This window comes from Chionomys nivalis, chromosome 23 (genome assembly GCF_950005125.1).
Source record: "Chionomys nivalis chromosome 23, mChiNiv1.1, whole genome shotgun sequence".
Taxonomy (NCBI): Eukaryota; Metazoa; Chordata; class Mammalia; order Rodentia; family Cricetidae; genus Chionomys; species Chionomys nivalis.
The window spans coordinates 45221030-45243812 of NC_080108.1; positions in this window are offsets into that span (position 1 = coordinate 45221030).

Consider the following 22783-nt stretch of genomic DNA (forward strand, 5'->3'; position numbering starts at 1 on the left):
AACCACTATCCTGAGTGAGGTAAGCCAGACACAAAAAGAGGAACATGGGATGTACTCACTCATATTTGGTTTCTAGCCATAAATAAAGGACATTGAGCCTATAATTCGTGATCCTAGAGAAGCTAAATAAAAAGGTGAAGCCAAAGAAAAACATATAATCATCCTTCTGAATATTAACCTTCATCATGCAATGAAAGGAGACAGAGACCCACAATTGGAGCACTGGACTGAAATCTCAAGGTCCAGATCAGGAGCAGAAGGAGAGAGAGCACAAGCAATGAACTCAGGACCGGACCATGAGGGGTGCACCCACACATGGAGACAATGGGGATGTTCTATCTGGAACTCACCAAGGCCAGCTGGCCCGGGTATGAAAATTCATGGGATAAAACCGGACTCGCAGAACATAGCGGACAATGAGGACTACTGAGAACTCAAGCACAATGGCAATGGGTTTTTGATCCTACTGCACGTACTGACTTTGTGGGAGCCTAGGCAGTTTGGATGCTCACCTTACTAGACCTGGATGGAGGTGGGTGGTCCTTGGTCTTCGCACAGGGCAGTGAACCCTGATTGTTCTTTGGGATGACAAGGGAGGGGGACTTGATTGGGGGATGGGGAGGGAAAAGGGAGGCGGTGGTGGGAAGGAGGCAGAAATCTGTAATAAATAAATAAATAAATAACAGATCAACATGTCTGTTTCCAAGTGATCAATAATAACCTTGTGAACACGACCCAAATTCTGAGTCCAAATTCACTGAAACCAACAAGTGAACACCTTCTCTGCAGTGTGAGGACAAGACTCAGTCTGGCCAATGCCTTCAATGGGCGGGGACTGCAAGACCTCACAATGTATCCAGTGAGGTCATTGCAAGAAAGTACTCATGCTATTCAGAACCTAAGAATTTTTCCTCCTTCTATCTCCCAGAATGGCATTTCTTTCTCCCTGGCTGTGACCAAATTTTTGAGAAGAAACATCATTTCTATAAGTCCTACACTCATTCTCTGGCTCACAATGCATAGGAAAGGCATGAATGGAGACTTGGGAAGATGGATCTCAAGCATGCTTGCATGGCTGTTCTGGGTTCCATTTCCTGTAATGAGCCAATTTTTCCTTCTGGTTTCTACCACCCAGCTGTTTCACATCCTTCCCAGATATCACCCCCTTGCTGAGACCAGGAACTCAGAGATATGAAATGGTGTTATAATCTCTGTCTTCCAAATTTGAATGAGAACATTTTGAGTATAAGGACAATAGCAGTAACACCAAGAATAGACTCAGTGAGCTGCCTGCTGACCCGAGTCAGTGATGTGGTTATTCACTGGACAGTGGACACATGGGCTTTGTCAATATTACTTCCACCTAGAACCTCAAATTCTCTAGTGACTCTGACTGCTGCAGACCTCCTTGTTTCTTTATGCATGATACACAGTCCTTTTTTATTAAATCCCAGTTATGGGAATCATATGGTATCCTGTCCTAAACACTGTGATGCCATTAGGAAATGTGTTGTTCGTCAAGATGTCCAAATTCATATTTTTTATGAGTAGGATGGTGCCAGAGGATGAGTCTTACAATGATAAGGGAATTCATAAGGCCAATGAAATGCTGTGCGAAGGAGCAAAACTATTGAGTTGGGTCCAAGTGCATGGTATAGTCAAACTATTTTCTAAAGCTAATATGTACTGACAAAAGCTTTAGGTTTAGAAATAAACCAATGTACAAAATGGCTAAGATAAATTGGCAGGTAGTAGAAAATGGTTGGTAATAAAAAGAGAAAATCTGAAGTAAATTCACAAAGTAAATCCAAAACTACAAACAGTAAACCCAAGTCTATACTGCAATATCAACTGTTCCTCCACTCCAGTGCCCCAGGTAACAAACTCACTGTGTTCCAGTCAGTGGCGATCACCGATGTTCAATTCCAAAGACGGATGCAGTACTAATTCTCTCAGAACAAAAGTCTGAGTCCCACTGCTTTTTAGCTTACAAATAGCTTTGCTGCAGTATAAGGACAAGGTCCAGGCCAAGCTGCTCCCTTATATAGGCTGGGGACAGTCTTTCCTCATAGTGGCTCCTTGTGAGGTCATACAAGCTGTGGACCAATCACAGCTAGCCAAAATCCTTCACTCTTTTCTAGTTCTTTTCATGGCTCCTCCCAAATCTATGTTAAAATACAACTTCGAGAGGCACAGGTTGTCTTGTATTATGCTTTCTGACTGCCAGACTTGGCTTAGTGTTGGGTTCAGCTTCTGGCCCTGACAGAAGAGTGTGAGGCAGCTGTTACCACTGTATTGATAGTTTCCCAGGGATTTTAAAAACCAACCACCTCCAGCCAGGCCACACATCCCTGAATTTCCTAATTACTCAAACAGAACTGCCTAAGGGGCACAAGGGATCAAGCATATGAGACAGTAGAGGATATATCAAATTCAACCCATGACAAAGACCTTTTACCCTCAATGGTAATAATAAATAAGGGGAAAGAAAATGATAGACTCAGGAAGATTTCTGGTTCCTTGGGTTATGGAGACTGATTTTGATTAGTTATGTAGGATTCTTTAATGGCCTTGAGAATTGTGACCTTTAATTCTGTATCAACATTTGGTTTTTCCAATCCTCATCATCTCTGTATCAAGAGTATTCAATTCCTTTTGCTTTCAACTTAAACTGACAGATTTAAAAGATGTGGTCCCTTACTGGCACTGAGAGGCTCTAATAAGATGTTCTGTTTCCAATGCAACAAAGGCCATGTGAGGAACCTCTGTGGGCCTCAGAGGATGAAGCTTCATCATAATTGTATCATAAGAACCGATATTAAGTTATATTTTTTTATATTTTAATAAATAAATCTTGCCTGAAGACCAGAGGCATAGCTAAACCACTAAAGTTCAAATAATGTTGGAACACATCTCCCCCCCACCCCAGGATTAGGGATTCAGAGGACAAAACATCTCTGAGAGTTCATTGCTACCCTGGACTACACAAGACCAATGCACAAGCAATTCCAGGTAGTGGTGCCTCACACCTTTAATCCGAGTACTAGAGAGTCACATAATTAATCCCAGTAGTATAGGTCATAAAAGTGAGAGGAGAGAGAGGCTTGGTCTGCTTAGTCTGTGGCCATCAAGCCTTGGTAGAGGTAAGACTTCTTTAGTGAGTTGCCTGCTTTTCTGCTTTTCAGGTTGAACCCCAATTTCTGTCTCTAGGATTTTATTATTAGTACTACAACCTTGATCTGATTTCCCATCAGAATCCATAGATCTCATAAAATAGTGATTGATTGTCACAATATTAATGAGAAAGTCTAGTCATTCCAGAGTACTATATCTTGTAAGGGGGGGGGGGGGGCACTTGTTCATCCCAGCTACCTGGCTATCTTAGGCCTGAAATAATCACAGAGAAATGGTATTAATTAAGTCATTGCTTGGCACATTATCTCTAGCCTCTTATTGGCTATCTCTCACATTTTGATTTAATCTATTTCTATTAATCTGTATATCTCCATGTGGCAGTGGCTTACCGTAAAGATGCTAACCGGCGACATCTGTCTCAGTTGGAGGAACCCTGGCTTCTCTCTTACTCTGCTTTTTTTCCTCCCAGAATTCAGTTCTGTGTTCTCCTCCTACCTAAGTTCTGCCCTATCAGGGCAAAGCAGTTTTTGTTATTTATTAACCAATGAAAGCAACACACAAACAGAAGGAACTCCTACACCAACTCTACACAAAATGTTTTATTTCTAGTGTCATGTGATGGAGCCATGCCATCCTTGCCCTCTGATTAAATTCTTTGTTTCCATCATTACTACACTTTGAAAATAGATTTCTTGTTATTTTGACAATAATGAAGTCAGGACGAACCTCTCAAGAGATGAAGGGTAGAAGTTATCTGCTTTTTTTCTTTGTAATTCTGTTTTGTCTCCTGCTTACTCAACAGAAGGAATGAACTCAGTCCTTTATTTATGTGGCTTACACTCTGCTTACTTTGTTAGGTAGTGTTTTCTTTTGTATTTCTACTGCTGTGATGAGACACCATGACCACAGCAACTCCTATAAAGGAAATCATCTTTTTGAGGTAGCAGGTTACAGTTCAGAACTTCAGACCATTATCATCATGGTGATGCACTTGGAAGCAGGCAGGCGTGCAGGCATAGTGCTGTCTATGTCTTGATCACAAGGAAACAAGAAGTAAACCTAGCAATTGGGCATGGCATGTGCATATGGAAGACCACATACTCACACCCACAGTGAAATACTTTTTCCAACAAAGTCATACCTATTCTAACAGAACTATACCTCGGAATAGTGCCACACTTATGAGCTTATTACCACCACATTCCAATCCCTGGTCCCCAAAAGCTTATGACAACACCATAATATTACATGGATTTTGTCTAACTTCAAAAGTCTCCACAGTTTATCACAGTCTCCACAATGTTTAAAGTCTAAAGTTCCTTCTGAGATTCGTTCTCTCTCTCTCTCTCTCTCTCTCTCTCTCTCTCTCTCTCTCTCTCTCTCTCTCTCTTCTGGGTTTCTCTGTGTAACAAAGAGCCCTAGCTCTTCTGGAACTAGCTCTTGTAGACCAGGCTGCCCTCATACTCACAGAGATTTGCCTGCCCCTGCCTCCCAAGTGCTGGGATTAAAGGCATGCATCACTACTGCTCAGCAATTCATGCAATCTCTTAACGGTAATCCCCAGTAAAATCAAAATCAAAAAGCAGATCACCAATTCCAATAAATAATGGCACAGTACATACATTACCATTCCAATATATAGGTAAATGATCAAGCATAGTGAGGAAATACTGAACCAAAACAAGACCAAACCCTGTGGGCAACTTCCAAACTCTATACATCTCCATGTCTGATGTCAAAACTTTCTTCAGATCTTCAATTCCATTCAGTTTTGTTGACTATACCATACTTCTTTTTTTTCTGGGCTGTTTCCACTTACTGTTAGCAGCTCTCCTCAGCAGATATGCTACAGCTCTTACATCTCTAACATCTTGGAGTCTCCAAGGCTGTCCAGGCTTCAACTTTGCTGTTTTACCCAATGACCTATCTTTGCCTCCATCAGGGACATTCTTGACACATACCTGGCTCAGTAGATTCACTTCATAACTCCTTTCTTCTTTCTGACCTCACCTCTCAACCAAGAACCATGTGACCAAACTGCCAAGTTCTGCTGCTTGCTGGGCCTGGAACCCACCATCCCCTTATTAATTACATCTTCACCATCTTTTTTCTAATGGTTACTTTCATTAGGTATGCTGTGCTGTCCTGAAGTTACTCTGTAGAACAGACCAGCCTCAAATTGAGAGATCTGCCAGCCTATGCCTTCCAAGTGCTGGGATTAAAAGTGTGTGCCACTATACCCAGCTCTAAGCTTCTCTTCAATTTCCTTTCATAACCACAGACACAGAGGACATTCAGAGAATCATTAGATCTTACTACAAAAGCCTGTATGCCACAAAACTGGAAAATGCAAAAGAAATGGACATTTTTTTAGATAAGTACCATATACCAAAGCTAAACCAAGACCAGGTGAACGATCTAAATAGACCTGTTAGTCGTGAAGAATTAGAAACTGTTACCAAAAATCTCCCTTCCAAAAAAAGCTCAGGATCAGATGGTTTTAATGCAGAATGCTACCAGAACTTCCAAGAAGACCGAATACCTATACTCCTTAATGTAATTCACAATATAGAAAGAGAAGAGTCACTGCCAAATTCCTTTTATGAAGCTACAAATACCCTGATACCAAAACCACACAAAGACCCAACCAAGAAAGAGAATTACAGGCCTATATCACACATGAATATCGACACAAAAATTTTCAATAAAATACTGGCAAACCGAATCCAAGAACACATTAGAAAAATTATCCATTATGATCAAGTAGGCTTCATCCCAGAGATGCAGGGCTGGTTCAATATATGCAAATCAATGTAATCCACCATATAAATAAACTGAAAGAAAAGAACCATATGATCATTTCATTAGATGCTGAAAAGCATTCTACAAAATTCAACACCCCTTTATGACAAAGGTCTTGGAGAGATTAGGGATATAAGGGTCATACCAAAATATAATAAAAGCTATTTACAGCAAGCCGACACCTAACATTAAATTAAATGCAGAAAAACTCAAAGCCATCCCACTAAAATGAGGAACACGACAAGGATGTCCACTCTCTCCATACCTCTTCAATATTGTGCTTGATGTTTTAGCAATAGCAATAAGACAACATAACGGGATCAAGGGGATTCGTATTGGAAAGGAAGAAGTTAAGCTTTTGTTATTTGCAGATGATATGATTGTATAATTAAGCGACCCAAAAAACTCTATCAAAGAACTCCTACAGCTGATCAACACCTTTGGTAATGTGGCAGGATACAAGATCAACTCCAAAAAATCAGTTGCCTTCCTATACACAAAGGATAAGGAAGCAAAGAGGGAAATCAGAGAAGCATCACCTTTCACGATAGCCACAAATAGCATAAAATATCTTGGGGTAACTCTGACCAAGGAAGTGAAAGATCTATTTGACAAGAACTTTAAGTCTTTGAAGAAAGAAATTGAAGAGGACACCAGAAATGGAAGGATATCCCTTTCTCTTGGATTGGGAGGATCAACATAGTAAAAATGGCAATTCTACCAAAAGCAATCTATAGATTCAATGCAATCCCAATCAATGTCCCATCAAAATTCTTCACAGATCTGGAGAAGACAATAATCAACTTTATATGGAAAAAAAAACCAGGAGGGTCAAGACAATCTTATACAATAAAGAACTGTTTGGAGGCATCACCATCCCTGACTTCAAAGTCTATTACAGAGCTACTCTATTGAAAACAGCTTGGTACTGGCATAAAAACAGAGAAGTCGACCAATGGAATCGAATAGAAGACCCTGACTTTACCCCACAAACCTATGAACACCTGATTTTCGATAAAGGAGCAAAAGTATACAATGGAAAAAAGAGAGCATTTTCAACAAATTATGCTGGCAAAACTGGATGTCAATCTGTAGAAGAATGAAAATAGATCCATATCTATTATCATGCATAAAAATCAAGTCCAAATGGATTAAAGACCTCAATATCAGTCAGAACACACTGAACCTGATTGAAGAGAAAGTGGGAAGTACTCTACAACACATGGGCACAGGAGATCACTTGCTACGTATAAGCCCAGCAGCACAGACACTAAGGGCATCATTGAATAAATGGGACCTCCTGAGACTGAGAAGATTCTGTAAAGCAAAGGACACTGTCACTAAGACAAAAAGGCAACCCACTGACTGGGAGATGATCTTCACCAACCCCGCAACTGACAAAGGTCTGATCTCCAAAATATATAAAGAAGTCAAGAAACTAGACCGTAAAAGGCTAATCAACCCAATTATAAAATGGGGCACTGAGCTGAACAGAAAATTCTCAACAGAAGAAGTTCAAATGGCCAAAAGACACTTAAGAGCATGCTCAACTTCCTTAGTGATGAGGGAAATGCAAATCAAGACAACTATAAGATACCATCTTACACCTGTCAGAATGGCTAAAGTAAAAAACACCAATGATAGCCTTTGCAGGAGAGGTTGTCGAGAAAGGGGTACACTCATCCATTGCTGGTGGGAATGCAAACTTGTGCAACCACTTTGGAAAGCAATATGGCAGTTTCTCAGAAAATTTGGGATCAACCTATCCCTGGACCCAGCAATACCACTCTTGGGAATATACCCAAGAGATGCCCTATCATGCAACAAAAGTATATTCTCAACTATGTTCATAGCAGCATTGTTTGTAATCGCCAGAACCTGGAAACAACCTAGATGCCCTTCAATGGAAGAATGGATGAAGAAAGTATGGAGTATATACATATTAGAGTATTACTCAGCGGTAAAAACCAATGACTTCTTGAATTTTGCATACAAATGGACGGAAATAGAAACCACTATCCTGAGTGAGGTAAGCCAGACACAAAAAGAGGAACATGGGATGTACTCACTCATATTTGGTTTCTAGCCATAAATAAAGGACATTGAGCCTATAATTCGTGATCCTAGAGAAGCTAAATAAAAAGGTGAAGCCAAAGAAAAACATATAATCATCCTTCTGAATATTAACCTTCATCATGCAATGAAAGGAGACAGAGACCCACAATTGGAGCACTGGACTGAAATCTCAAGGTCCAGATCAGGAGCAGAAGGAGAGAGAGCACAAGCAATGAACTCAGGACCGGACCATGAGGGGTGCACCCACACATGGAGACAATGGGGATGTTCTATCTGGAACTCACCAAGGCCAGCTGGCCCGGGTATGAAAATTCGTGGGATAAAACCGGACTCGCAGAACATAGCGGACAATGAGGACTACTGAGAACTCAAGCACAATGGCAATGGGTTTTTGATCCTACTGCACGTACTGACTTTGTGGGAGCCTAGGCAGTTTGGATGCTCACCTTACTAGACCTGGATGGAGGTGGGTGGTCCTTGGTCTTCGCACAGGGCAGTGAACCCTGATTGTTCTTTGGGATGACAAGGGAGGGGGACTTGATTGGGGGATGGGGAGGGAAAAGGGAGGCGGTGGTGGGAAGGAGGCAGAAATCTGTAATAAATAAATAAATAAATAAATAAATAAATAACAGATCAACATGTCTGTTTCCAAGTGATCAATAATAACCTTGTGAACACGACCCAAATTCTGAGTCCAAATTCCCTGAAACCAACAAGTGAACACCTTCTCTGCAGTGTGAGGACAAGACTCAGACTGGCCAATGCCTTCAATGGGCAGGGACTGCAAGACCTCACAATGTATCTAGTGAGGTCTTGCAGCCTATGCCTTCCGAGTGCTGCGATTAAAAGCGTGTGCCACTATACCCATCTCTAATCTTCTCTTCAGTTTCCTCTCACAAGTTGGAAACTTAGTTGGGTGGAATCTTCCCTTGATCACCACATCCTTTGTTTCATTTTTAATCTGTTTATCTTTTTGAACACAGGACTTAGTTCCATTCCCCTTTCTGTGTTCCATTTCCCTTCAAATTTTATATTTTATAATTTTCCCTCCTCAGCCTGCTCCTTTTTACTATCAATCTTCTTTAGAGTTACCACTAACATTCACAGGACCTAGCCTGTACTAGGAAGTTTTGGGATTTCTCTGCCAGTGGAATTAATTTAATCTCTTCACTTTAGACTCGGGCAGATGCTTCAGACAATGGTAAAATGCAGCTGCATTCTTTACCAAAATATCAAAAGAACAATCTCTAGGCATCATTCTAAACTTTTCTGAATCCTCTCAGGCCAGTCCCTGACAGTTCAAATAACTCATAGCACCACTGTTTTCCATGGTTTACTATGGCCCATTAAGCAGTACTTAAAGTATTCTATTGCTTTCTTAACCCAAATCACCAAAGCCCACATTACTCCAAACAGAAACATGGTCAGCCCTATCAGAGCAATACCCCAGTTCATGGTACCAACTTTTGTCTTAGTTAGGAATTTCTATTGCTGTGAAGAGATGCCACGACCATGGCAACCCTTATAAAAGAAGGCATTTAATTGAGGTGTCTGTTTATAGCTCAGAGATTCAATTAATTATCAACATGGCAGGGCACTTGGTAGAGTGAAGGCAGACATGTTGAGAGCTACATCTTGATCAGAATGCAGTAGGAAGCAAACTGAGACATTGGGTGTAGTTTGGGCTTGTATGAACCCTCAAAGCCTACCCAACAGTGACATAATTTGTCCAAAAGGTCATGCCTTTTTTTTAAGAAAGAAAGCCACACCTTCTATTAGTGCCACTCCATGTGAGTTTGTAGGGGCCAATTACCTTCAAATGACCAACATGGGTTTCTCCAGGCATTGGACATGATCTGCCTCTCTGTTCTGCATGGACACAAACTGTCTAAATTGAAGGAAGATCATAAAAGTATCATTTAACAGATTTCATACAAAACTTCTGGTTGTCAACCCTGTATACTTTTCAAGGATTGATAGATGGAGAACTCATGACTGTCCCTAGAATTTCAGCTTGGGTGATTCATCCCATTCATATAGCTTAATCCACTGCCATTTTCTTTTTTTCCACTTGTAGAACCTGATGTCCATATGTCTGGCTAGTCCTTCATTGGACCTTGTCCTGTTTTCTTTCTTTTGCAGCTGGAGTCAAGTCTGTAACTCTAATCTTACCCCCAGGCTGTTTTCCCAGGTCTACCAAGTCTTGATTTCCATTCTTCCCTTTTCACTGCAGACTATGTTTTCATTCTATATCCTGCTTCTGAAGCTGAAGTCTGCTGAAGTCTGACTTTGAGCCTTTAAAGTCACTGTGTAACCTACGTACAGCTAGCATCCAACCAAGAAAGCAGAGAGAAAGATAGGGTAAAAGGAAAAACAAAGAAAGAAAGATTATGGGACAGAGAGACTGATAGATCACCTTTGTAATATGTGATTGATTCCTGATATTCCTATTTAATGTTATAATAATCAAAGCTGTTCTCTTCAGCATAGAAAATTGCATATGTCTTACAGAATCATATCCTGGAGCATGGTTTCTGGGAATTGAACTAAGGACCTTTGGAAGAGCAGACAGTGCTCTTAACCACTGAGCCAGTTCTCCAACAGTGGGAGATTTGATATGAATTTAAGCTATAGTAGAGCATCTTTTACAAACTTTAGTAATTGAGCCCTTGGGTCCAATGTATAGCTGTTAATATTTGCAATGTCCTCTTGGTAGATTTTTCCTTTGATGAGTACATTGTCTTTGCCTTTCTTCTGATTAGTTTTCAGTTGATGTTTATTTCACAAGATATTAAAATGACTTCACTAGACTGCTTCTTACGTCTCTTTTCTTGGAATAACTTTCTCTGTACTTTTACTCAAAGGGGATGCCTATCACTGGTTTTAAAGTGTGTTTCTTAGATGCAGCAGAAGGTTGTATCTTTTTCACATCCATTCTTAAGTCTATGTATGATCTTTTATTGGGTAAAACCGAACATTGATGTTGCGAATTATCAATGAGTCCCAGTTGTTGATTCCTGCTATCTTGTTGTTGTTGTGTAGATTTTTCTCCCTTCTTTTGATTTGCTTTGGATGTTCTCTTATTTTTTCCTGTTGGTACTTGTGGGTATTGTTAATCTCTTTGGGTAAGTGTCTGCCTTTTAGCTCATTCTGTTTGGCTGAATTTGCAGATAGATTTTGCTCAAATTTTGTTTTATTATGAGATTTTTTTCATCTCTTATTATTGAATGCTTGACTGAGTATAGTCATCTGGGTAGATATGTGTGGTCTCTTAGAGTTTGTAGAACATATGTTCTGGCCTTTTTGACATTTAGAGTCCCCACTGAAGAACCAAAGACTATTCTAATAGGTTTAAGATTATATGTTTCATGTTATTTTAGCTTTTCTTTGCTGTTTCTAATATTTTTCCTTTGTTCTTGAGTTTAATATTTGATTATTATGTGATGAAAGAAACTTCTTCTCTATCTCAGTCTATTTGGTATTCTGCATGTTTTTTGTACCATGATAAGTATATCCACTTTCAGATTGGGAATATTTTCTTCTATGAATTTGTTTAAAAATTTTTTTTACCCTGGGTTTCTTTGCTTTTTCCTATTTCTCTCATTTATACATTTTTTTATTTTCTTTGTGTACCAGATTTTCTCTATTTTTTTGACCTGGGATTTTGTAGATTTAACATTTTCTTATACTAAAAGACAAGGATAAATCCAGACCCCCTAGTGGGAAGAGAAGAGCCAAAAGTCTAGGTTAACCGGTTCTGTGACTTTGTTTTAGGAACTGGCTAAGCACAAAGTTATATTATAATCTTGAGAAATGGGGAGTTACCCTCTTGTGACTATCACTGGTATTTTTGGATTTTCCAATGATGCCCTCCCTATCCTCTTTGGGTTGTGGTTTCTTCACTTAAATACCCCTTCTCCCAGATACTTGGGGTTGAACTCCTCTACCCCTGTGTGGGATGATTCTAGGCCCCACCGCACTGGTTCCTGTCAATAAACCTTGTGTGATTACTGTAATAATGGTCTCTCATGAGTTCTTGGGGGTCATGTTATCCCAAGACTTGAGTGAGAGTCTCCCAACTCCGGGGGTCTTCCAATATCAACATATCTCATTCCTCTACCTTGATAACAATGACTGAGATTTTTACTTCCATCTCTTTAATGCTGTTGAAAAAGACTTGTATCTGAAGTTCCTGTTCTAGTTCCTAAATTTTTCATTTTCAACTTTTCCTACTTTGTTTTTTCTTTACTGATTCTATTTCCATCTACAAGTCTTAAACTGTTTTTTTCCTAAATTCTAGTTTTTGTATTTTCATAGATTTCAATTAAGAATTTATACACTTCTTCTTTAATGATCTCTAATATATTACTAATGGCTATTCTCAAGTTCGTATCTTTTACTTCAGTAAAATTACATTTCTCAGGACTTACTTTAAAAGGATTATTGTTGTTGGTTGACATATATTGTCCTGGTAGTTACTAATTGTGTTTTATACTCAGAAGTAGGCATCTGGATTTAGGATGATTCTATTTTTAGGTGTGGAGATCTGGTCTTGTGTTTGTTGGCGGATTCCTTGGTTTCTGATTCCCTCTCTAGTTTAAGGAGAATGTGGTGGTTTGGGGTGGCCTGGTAGGAATTAGGTTGACATCCTTGTAGGTGTGGATACTGCTTCTCTGTCCTATCTGCTTCTCTGTCCATTGAAGCCTATGGTTCCCAGTGAACGCCTGTTAGTGCTGGAGGCTGAGACAAAGGGAAGTAGTGGTGAGCAAGGCGATAACAAAAAGATGATCTTCTATCCTGGCCAGCGGGATATGAACAGGGGTCCCTGATAAACCTGGAGGAGAAGAATGGAAGGAACAAGAGACATGAGAAATGATGAAAGGCAGGATTTCTGATCAAGCTGCCGATTTTTTTATCCCTCAGAAGCTGTTATATAGCAAATTGGCAAGGGGAAGGGGAGGTGTGTCAGGTCTGATGGAACTCAGGCCTGGAGACATCCCTAGCTAATAAGGAAATACTGAGGGTCTGTAATTATTAACTAACAAAGGAAATGCTAATTACTTCTAAAGCCTGGGGCCTACAGGTCTCACTAGGCTAATTTCTTAGTCCTTGCCCTACAAAGTTGAATATCTTACTTGTGAACTTGGGATGGCATAAACAAAATACAGATCTCAAAATACAGGTCTTTGCTTCCAACAGTCTTCTGTTTGGGATGAGATATAGCAGGTGTAATGAAGGAAATATAACAGGTGTACTATGGATATCCAGGTGTGTATAGCTGGGATGAGATATAACAGGTGTAATGAAGGTAATAGATCAGGTGTAATATGGATATAACAGGTGTGTATAGCTGGAATGAGATATAGAAGGTGTAATGAAGGTAATATAACAGGTGTACTATGGATATAGCAGGTGTGTATAGCTGGAATGATGTATAACAGGTGTAATGAAGGTAATAGAACAGGTGTACTATGGATATAACAGGTGTGTATAGTTGGGATGAGGTGTTACAGGTGTAATGAAGGTAATAGAACAGGTGTACTATGGATATAACAGGTGTGTATAGTTGGGATGAGGTGTTACAGGTGTAATGAAGGTAATAGAACAGGTGTACTATGGATATAACAGGTGTGTATAGTTGGGATGAGGTGTTACAGGTGTAATGGAGGTAATAGAACAGGTGTACTATGGATATAACAGGTGTGTATAGTTGGGATGAGGTGTTACAGGTGTAATGAAGGTAATAGAACAGGTGTACTATGGATATAACAGGTGTGTATAGTTGGGATGAGGTGTTACAGGTGTAATGAAGGTAATAGAACAGGTGTACTATGGATATAACAGGTGTGTATAACTGGGATGAGATATAACAGGTGTAATGGAGGTAATAGAACAGGTGTACTATGGATATAACAGGTGTGTATAGCTGGGATGAGATATAACAGGTGTAATGGAGGTAATAGAACAGGTGTACTATGGATATAACAGGTGTGTATAGCTGGGATGAGATTAGAGAATTGTATATGATGGAGAGAGAGAGATGGGAGACTGAATATCTGAAGATCACTACCTTCTTCCCTGGATAGCATGATAAGTAGGTCCCAGTATCTGTAGGATTTGTTGTCTGAGACAAAGCGTTCAAAAATTAACTTTTCCTTGTGTAAATGCCAGAAAAATGTTATGAAACTATAGTATATCTGTGCCATTGTGCTGTTGATTTTATGTCAACTTGTTACAAATTAAATTTATTTTGGAAGTAAGAACCTCAACTGAGAAAATGCTACAAGATTGTCTGTGGACTTGTAAGGAGCGACGGGCCGCTTCCCACCACCCGGCTAGCTTTACACCTGAAATAATTACACGGAACCTGTATTCTCTTAAACACTGCCTGCCCATTAGTTATAACCTCTTATTGGCTAGCTCTTACATATTGATCTAACCCATTTCTAATATCCGTATTGCCACTTGAGTGTGGCTTACTGGGACGAATCTAACGGGCATCCATCTCAGAGAGGAGAATCATGGTGACTGCCTGACTCAGCTTCTTTCTCCCAGCATTCTGTTCTGTTTTCTCTGCCTACCTAATTTTCTGTCCTATCAAAGGCCAAGCAGTTTTCTTTATTAATCAATAGACATGTGACCCTCCTCCATCAGTAGTCAAGCACGTAGGGGCATTTTATGATTAATAACTGATGTGGGAGGGCCCAGGTTACTGTGGGCACTACCATTCCTACATAAGTGGTTCTATGTTGTATAAATATGCAGGCTGAACAAGTCATGGAGAACAAGCCAGTAAACAGGCTTCTGCCATGGCTTCTGCTTCAGTTCCTTCTCTCAGGTTCCTGCCTTGAGCTCCTGCCATGAATTTCTTAAATGAGGGGATGTGATGTTGATGTTTAAATGAAATAAACTCTTGCCTTTTCAAATTGGTTTGTCATGGAATTTTAGCATCACAACAGAAACCCTAAGAATAATCAACAATTTTCTACTTGAATTTAAGTAACACTCCAGAAGTTGAAACCCATACCATACCTGGCATGATTATTAAGCTAAAACATATGACTATACAAGTCATAGATGGTAGGGGAGACCACATTACTGTTGTTCTCCTAATGGGAAATAGTATTAGATAAACTCCTAATTGCTTGATGTTATACCTATATATGCATATCTGCACCATCATCATAGAAGCTTCTATTACAGTAGATGACAATTAACACAGAGAACTCGCAGCTGCCCACAGTGTGGAGAATAAGTGAGAGCAGAAGGCTCATTACTAAATAAACATCTATACCAAACATGCTCCTCCCCAAGGCTCGGGGATCATTGCAGAAGAGAGAGTAGAAAGGGTGAAAAATATCAAAGCTGTGAATGACTACAAAGAATGTGCCTTCTGGACACAGCAGGTAGGTGCACCTTTGAACTCATAGCAGTTGTGGCAATAAACACAAGACATGGGAAAGTTGAAGCCCGACAAAATTCTAACATGGAAAGGGGACCTGGCCATTAATCCCACCACTAGCCAGATGCTGCTGTTGGTATCTGGAGGGGGAAGGGGAGTTTGTTTTCTCTATGAGCATGGCCCCTGAAAAGTCAACAAGGGTACAGTGAAGGGCCAGAAATCCAAGAAAAGATTCTCTTGGAAATTTGGATATGTGGATAAAAGTATGCCTATAGCAATATTACTGGGTCAATATCATTCTCCACAGATATTTGCCCTGCTATGTTAATTTCTGTTCTTTTCACAAAATGAAATGGAAACAGCATAAATGTCATCCTTCAATTGATAAACAGATAATGAAATTGTGGTACATACACACTGAGGAATAGTACTTAGCTATAAAAGAAAATAAATATTGAAATTTATAGGTAAATGGAAGGGTCTAGAAAATACTTTGCTGAGTGAGAAAACCAAGACCCTAGAATAAGAAACATTATAAGTTCTTTCTCATATGTCTTTCCTAGATCCAAATCTTTTTATGTGAATAGACACAGAAAACAGGGAAGTCAAAAGGGACTATGGAGGGCATCAATAGTGTGGGGCAGAGGGAAATTGGAAAACTGGAGGTCTTTAATTACGGAGAGGAAAAAATCAATACAGAAAAAAAGAGGGAGGAGAATACAAGAATAGTAAGGATGTCTAAAAGTGTCATAAAGGATCATATCAGCCGGGCGGTGGTGGCGCACGCCTTTAATCCCAGCACTTGGGAGGCAGAGGTAGGCGGATCTCTGTGAGTTCGAGACCAGCCTGGTCTACAAGAGCTAGTTCCAGGACAGGCTCCAAAGCCACAGAGAAACCCTGTCTCGAAAAACCAAAAAAAAAAAAAAAATAAAAAAAAAATAAAGGATCATATCAGTGTAAATCTGCCTTACACATGAGTGTGAATATAAATATCCACATATATTAAAATTTCTCACCTTGGCTGGCAATGCTCCCTTCAAGACTGATGGACCATCAATCACACCTCTAACACCGAGCATGAAAATCCTCTTGAGTTGTTGGTCAAGGTTGTTCAAGACATTCTCAAAAGGTTATAGGCTAAAAGTCCCTATTGATGAAGACACCATGTTCTGTCCTTCCCATACAGAACCTGGAAGATACAAGCTGAATTTGACCTGAAAGCTCTCTCCCTCCAGACTAGCTTATATGGTACCAGGAGATACTGTGCAAACTTCCAAGGGAGGGAAGCAATCATTAGCCCGACCCATGTACTGATATAAGGGACACATGTACTACACAGCTCCCATACATAAGGCTCAGGGGTCATAGAGGAATAAGGGGAGGAAAGACTATAAGAGTCAGAGGCCATGAAGATTCCTCTGAGACTATGTCTCCTAGGAATGTCAGAAGGAACTGCAGAAGGAAATCTTATCAACAGAGTTTCCTGAACATAAACAACACCAACACACATCCTTACATGAGAAGGGGAATAATTATGGAGTCCCACGTTCTTACAAAGAACTACAGGCTCCTAAGAAATGCTGAGAGCAGGAGAAATAGACTTCGCCAGGAAAAAGCCCCAGTTGACTACCCAATAGCAAGCAGTCAGATCTGAAAAGAATATACAGAGAAGTAAAAAGTGTATTATAGAATGCACTGTTTGTATTTATGTATAACAAACAATTCCAATTTTATGAAAGAAAATGAGACCATGATTTAAAAGAGAGCATGGGGTGAATGGGAGTGGTTGAGGCATGTAGAAAATGTGAAATTATTCTTTAGTGTCAAAAGTAAAATTAATTATATAGAAATTACAGAAAAAACATAGCAATAAAACCCTTGGAAGTAGAAAGAAAAGTGGTTAGTCATATTTAAAGAGGTGCAATAGAAATTCTCAAAAATTACATCTAAATTTTTCTGATATGAGCCCCTTGGTATAAAAAACGGAAGTCACTGGAAGAAGTGCTGGTGGGAAATGAGGACAGAACAAAGAAAGGAAGCTGTGAATCCAACCCAGATGAGAAACCACTAGGGAAGTGGAGCAGGGAGCTGGGCAGAGGGCAGAGCTATGTCTGAGTGATGTTTATTGTTTGTTTGCTATTTTTATGTCTGTAAATTTGAGGCTGAACAAGCCTCTCTGAGATTTTACTATCATCACTCATGGCCTCTCTGTATTTACTGGTAAATTCATCTTTTATCAGATGTCCTTAATTATCTGAGTGAGATTGCTCTTTGCTTCTGTCCAGTTACCTCTGATGTTTCCTGCACCACCTTTGTTACTGTGTTGTGCTGTTCTAGCCACCTGCTTCCTACTGGTCTGTAAAGGAAATGACAGCTGTAAAGGTTAACTAGAAAAATCAGTTGTAGTGATTGTTGCCTCACTTGAGTGGCCAGTTGGTGGGGTTGTATGCAATATGCAAACCAGAGCCTCTCAGACCTAAGTTGGCCGATTTGCTTTAGATATGCATGGGCTCAGTCAGGTTCATCTTGTTTGGTTAATAATTTACATAGTAAAAAGCAATGGTTATGGATTTATCCCATTGTAAATATTATCAAGGTGAAAAGTTCATATCCATAGTTAAAATGATCATCATCATGATAGGGAAAAAATGAAAACATTTTAATATTATTTCTTTTTTAAAGCGATTGCAATATAACAACATCATATCTTCCTTCCTTTTTCTCCCTCCAAACCCTCTCATATACCCCTCCTTTCTGGCTTTCAAATTCTGTGCTTCTTTTTACATCAGTTTTTATTACTGCTGTTGCTGCTGGTTGTGGTGGTGGTGGTGGTGCCGTGTGTGTGTGTGTGTGTGTGTGTGCCCACGTGTGTTCCTAAGAAATAAATTCAAACAACATTGGATGTTATTTGTACATATGTTTATGTTTTCAGGACTGACCATTTGATACTGAACAATCAGTTAACACTTCCCCAGGAAGACAATGGCTCTTGAATTGAGCATTCCCAAGTTGCCTACAGGTTTTTCTGTAGGGATGAGACATCCAGCATTCACTGCTCCACCTATCAACCAGGCCACATTGTCATGTCTATTGCTCTTTTTCTTCTTCATCTCAGGTGTAGGCAGTATTGTTGGTGGGATTTATGTGTGTGGCTTTCATAGACCCCAAACACATAATCTAAGATTAAACTCCCTGGGTGCCATCCTGGGGCAGGGCAGAACTTCCAGGAAAGAAGCACAAGTCCTTTCAACTCCTGCTGCCGGGGCTTCTTTGTTCCACATGACCCTGCCTCCCCCAAGCCTGTCCTACTGTCTGTGAGGTCCTTGGCCCAGGAAAAGTTTCTACCCCGGCACTGAGGCTATCCACCCAGAGGGGTGAGTGAGCGCCTGCCTGGCCAGAGGGGAGTGCAGGGCACCTCCAGCTCCTGCTGCAGGAACTTCTTAGTTCCACACGACCTTCCCCCTCCCCCAAGTTCACCCTTTTGTCTGTGGGGTCCTTGGACCTCCAAGGGTCCATGTCCCTGTGCTGAGGACAACAATTCAGACTGGTCCTTGGCCCAGGAACAGTTCCTGCTCCTGCACTAAGGAGATCCTCCCAGAGTCAGTCACAGTGTAGATTGGATCAAGAAGCCACGACTCTCCTGGCTGCATTTGAAGGAAGAGATGGACAGGCTTCAGTGCAAGAATTCCTCCAACAACCTGAAAGGCAACATGACAAAACCAGATTCCAGGGATCATGCAACAAGAAGACTTGAACACCCTATTCCAGAAGAAGTAGTAAAAATCAACTTTAAACATAACATTATGAAAATAATAGAGGACCTTAAACCAGATGTGAAAAATTGCTGTAATGAAATGGAGAAGACAAACAAAAAGGTAGAAGAAATGAGTAAATTTCTCAAAAACACCCAAGGAAAACAAAATAAAGCAATCAAACAGGTAATGGAAACAATCAAGACTTTAAAAATGAAATGGAGGAAATGAAGAAAACACAAACCGAGGAAAGACTGGATATGAAAAATCTGGGTAAATGAACAGGAAATGCAGAGACAAACATAACCAACAGAATACAAGAGATAGAAGAAAGAATCTCAGACACCGAAGATACTATAGAGGAAATAAACTTATTGATTAAAGAAAATAACAAATCCAAAAAATTCTTAACACAGAACATCCAGGAAATCTGGGACACCATGAAAAGACCAAACCTAAGAATATTAGGGGTAGAAGAAGGAGAAGAATTACAGCTCAAAGGCCCAGAAAATATATTCAAAAAAATTATAAAAGAAAACTTTCCCAAACCTAAAGAAGGATATTCCTATGAAGGTACAAGAAGCATATAGAACACCAAATAGACTGGATCAAAAGAAAAAAAAAAGCATTCCCTCGCCATATAATAATCAAAACACAGAACATACAGAACAAAGAATGAGTATTAGGAGCTGCAAGGGAAAAAGGTCAAGTATCATATAAAGGGAAACCTATCAAAATTATACCTGATTTCTCAATGGAAACCATGAAAGTCAGAAGGTCTTGGATAGATGGGCTGCAGGCACTAAGAGACCATGGATGCAAGCCCAGACTACTATATCCATCAAAGCTTACATTCACCATAGATGGAGAAAAAAAATTCCAGGACAAAAACAGATTTAAACAATACATAGCCACAAACCCAGCCTTACAGAAGATACTAGAAGGAAAACCAAAAACCAAGGAAGCTAACAACACCCATAATAACACAAGGAACTAACAACCCTCCACCAGCACAACTCAAAGAAAGGAAACAAACAAACACTACCACCACAAAAAATAACTGGAGTTAACAACCACTGGTCATTAATATCACTTAATATCAATGAACTCAATTCACCTATAAAAAGGCACAGGTTAATAGAAAGGATACGAAAACAGGAACCAACATTCTGCTTTTTACAAGAAACTCACCTCAAACTTAAAGACAGACACTACCTCAGAGTAAATAGTTGAGAAAAGGTTTTCCAATCAAATGAAACAAAGAAACAAGTGGGTGTCCCTATACTAACATCTAACAAAATTGATTTCAAACTAAAATCAATCAGAAGAGATGGAAAAGACCACTTTATTCTTAGAACTGGAACAATTCATCAGGAGGAAGTCTCAATCCTGAATATCTATGCCCCTAGTACAAAAGCACCCACATATATAAAAGAAACATTACTAGAACTCAAAGCATACATCAAACTCCACACTCTAATAGTAGCAGATTTCAACACTCCTTTCTCACCAATGGACAGGTCAAGCAGAAAGAAACTTAACAGAAAAATAAGAGAACTAACAGATGTAATGAACCAAATGGACTTAACAGACATCTATAGAACATTACACCCAAACAGAAAAGAATACACCTTCTTCTCAGAATCTCATGGAACTTTCTCAAAAATTGATCACATAATTGCTAACAAAGCAAACATCCATAGATACAAAGAAATTGTAGTAACCACCTGTGTACTATCATATCACCATGGAATAAAGTTAGAATTCAACAATAATTCTACCCCCAGAAAGCCTACAAACTCATGGAAACTGAACAGTCAACTAATGAACCACCCCTGGGTCAAGGAAGAAATAAAGAAAGAAATTAAAGTCTTCCTTGAATTCAATGAAAATAAAGACACAACAAAACCAATCTATGGGACACTATGAAAGCAGTGCTAAGAGGAAAGTTCATAGCACTAAGTGCCCACATAGAGAAAACAGAGAAAGCATACATTAGAGACTTAACAGCACACCTGAAATCTCTAGAAAAAAAAAAAGAAGCAGACTCACCCAGAAGGAGTAGAAGACTGCAAATAATCAAACTAAGGGCCAAAATCAACAAAATAGAAACAAAGAAAACAATTCAAAGAATCAATAAAATAAAAAGCTGGTTCTTAGAGAAAATCAACAATATTGAAATACCCCTATCCAAACTAATCAAACGGCAGAGAGAGAACGGGCAAATTGATAAGATCAGAAATGAAAAGGGGGACATAACCACAGACACAGAGGAAATTCAGAGAATCATTAGATCTTACTGCAAAAGCATGTATGCCACAAAATTGGAAAATGGTAAAGAAATGGACACTTTTTAGATAGGTACCATATACCAAAATTAAATCAAGACCAGGTGAACTATTTAAATAGACCTGTAAGTAGCGACGAATCAGAAGATGTCATCAAAAACCTCCCTCCAAAAAAAAAAAAAAAAATCCCAGGACCAGACGGTTTTAATGCAGAATTCTATCAGAACTTCCTTAAAAAGCCAATACCTATACTCCTTAATATATTTCACAAAATAGAGAAGAGTCATTGCCAAACTCCTTTTACGAAGCTACAGTTACCCTGGTACTAAAACTACACAAAGACTTAACCAAGAAAGAGAATTACAGACCTATCTTACTCATGAACATTGATGCAAAAAAAATTCTCAATAAAATACTGGCAAACTGAACCCAAGTACACATCGAAAAAATTATACATTATGATTAAGTAGGCTTCATCCAAGAGAGGAAGGGCTGGTTCAACACATGCAAATATATCAATGTAATCCATCATATAAATAAACTGGAAGAAAAAATGATCAATTCATTAGATGCTGAAAAAGCATTTTACAAAATTCAACACCCCTTTATAATAAAGGTCTTGGAGAGATTGGGTATACAAGGATCATACCTAAATATAATAAAAGCTATATACAGCAAGCCAACAGCTAACATCAAATTAAATCGAGAGAAACTCAAAGCCATTCTACTAAAATCAGGAACAAGGCAAAGCTATCCACTCTCTCCATACCTCTTCAATATAGTGCTTGAAGTTCTAGCAATAGCAATAAGACAACATAAGAGAACGGGGATTAATATTGGAAAGGAAGAAGTCAAACTTTAATTATTTGCAGATAATATGATAGTTTACATGAGCGATCCCAAAAACTCTACCAAAACACGCCTACAGATGATAAGCACCTTTAGTAATGTGGCAGGATACACGATCAACTCCAAAAAATCAGTCCCCTACTATACACAAAGGATAAAGAAGCAAAGAGGGAAATCAGAGAAGCAACACCTTTCACAATAGCCACAAATAGCATAAAGTATCTTGGGGTAATGCTAACCAAGGAAGTGAAGATCTATTTGACAAGAACTTTAAGTCTTTGAAGAAAAAATTGAAGAGGATATCAAAAAATGGAAGGATCTCCTATGCTCTTGGATTGGGAGGATCAACATAGTAAAAATGCAATCCCCATCAAAATCCCAACAAAATTCTTCACAGACCTTGAGAGAACAACAATCAACTTTATATGGAAAAACAAAAAACCCAGGATAGCCAAAACAATCTTATACAATAAAGGAAC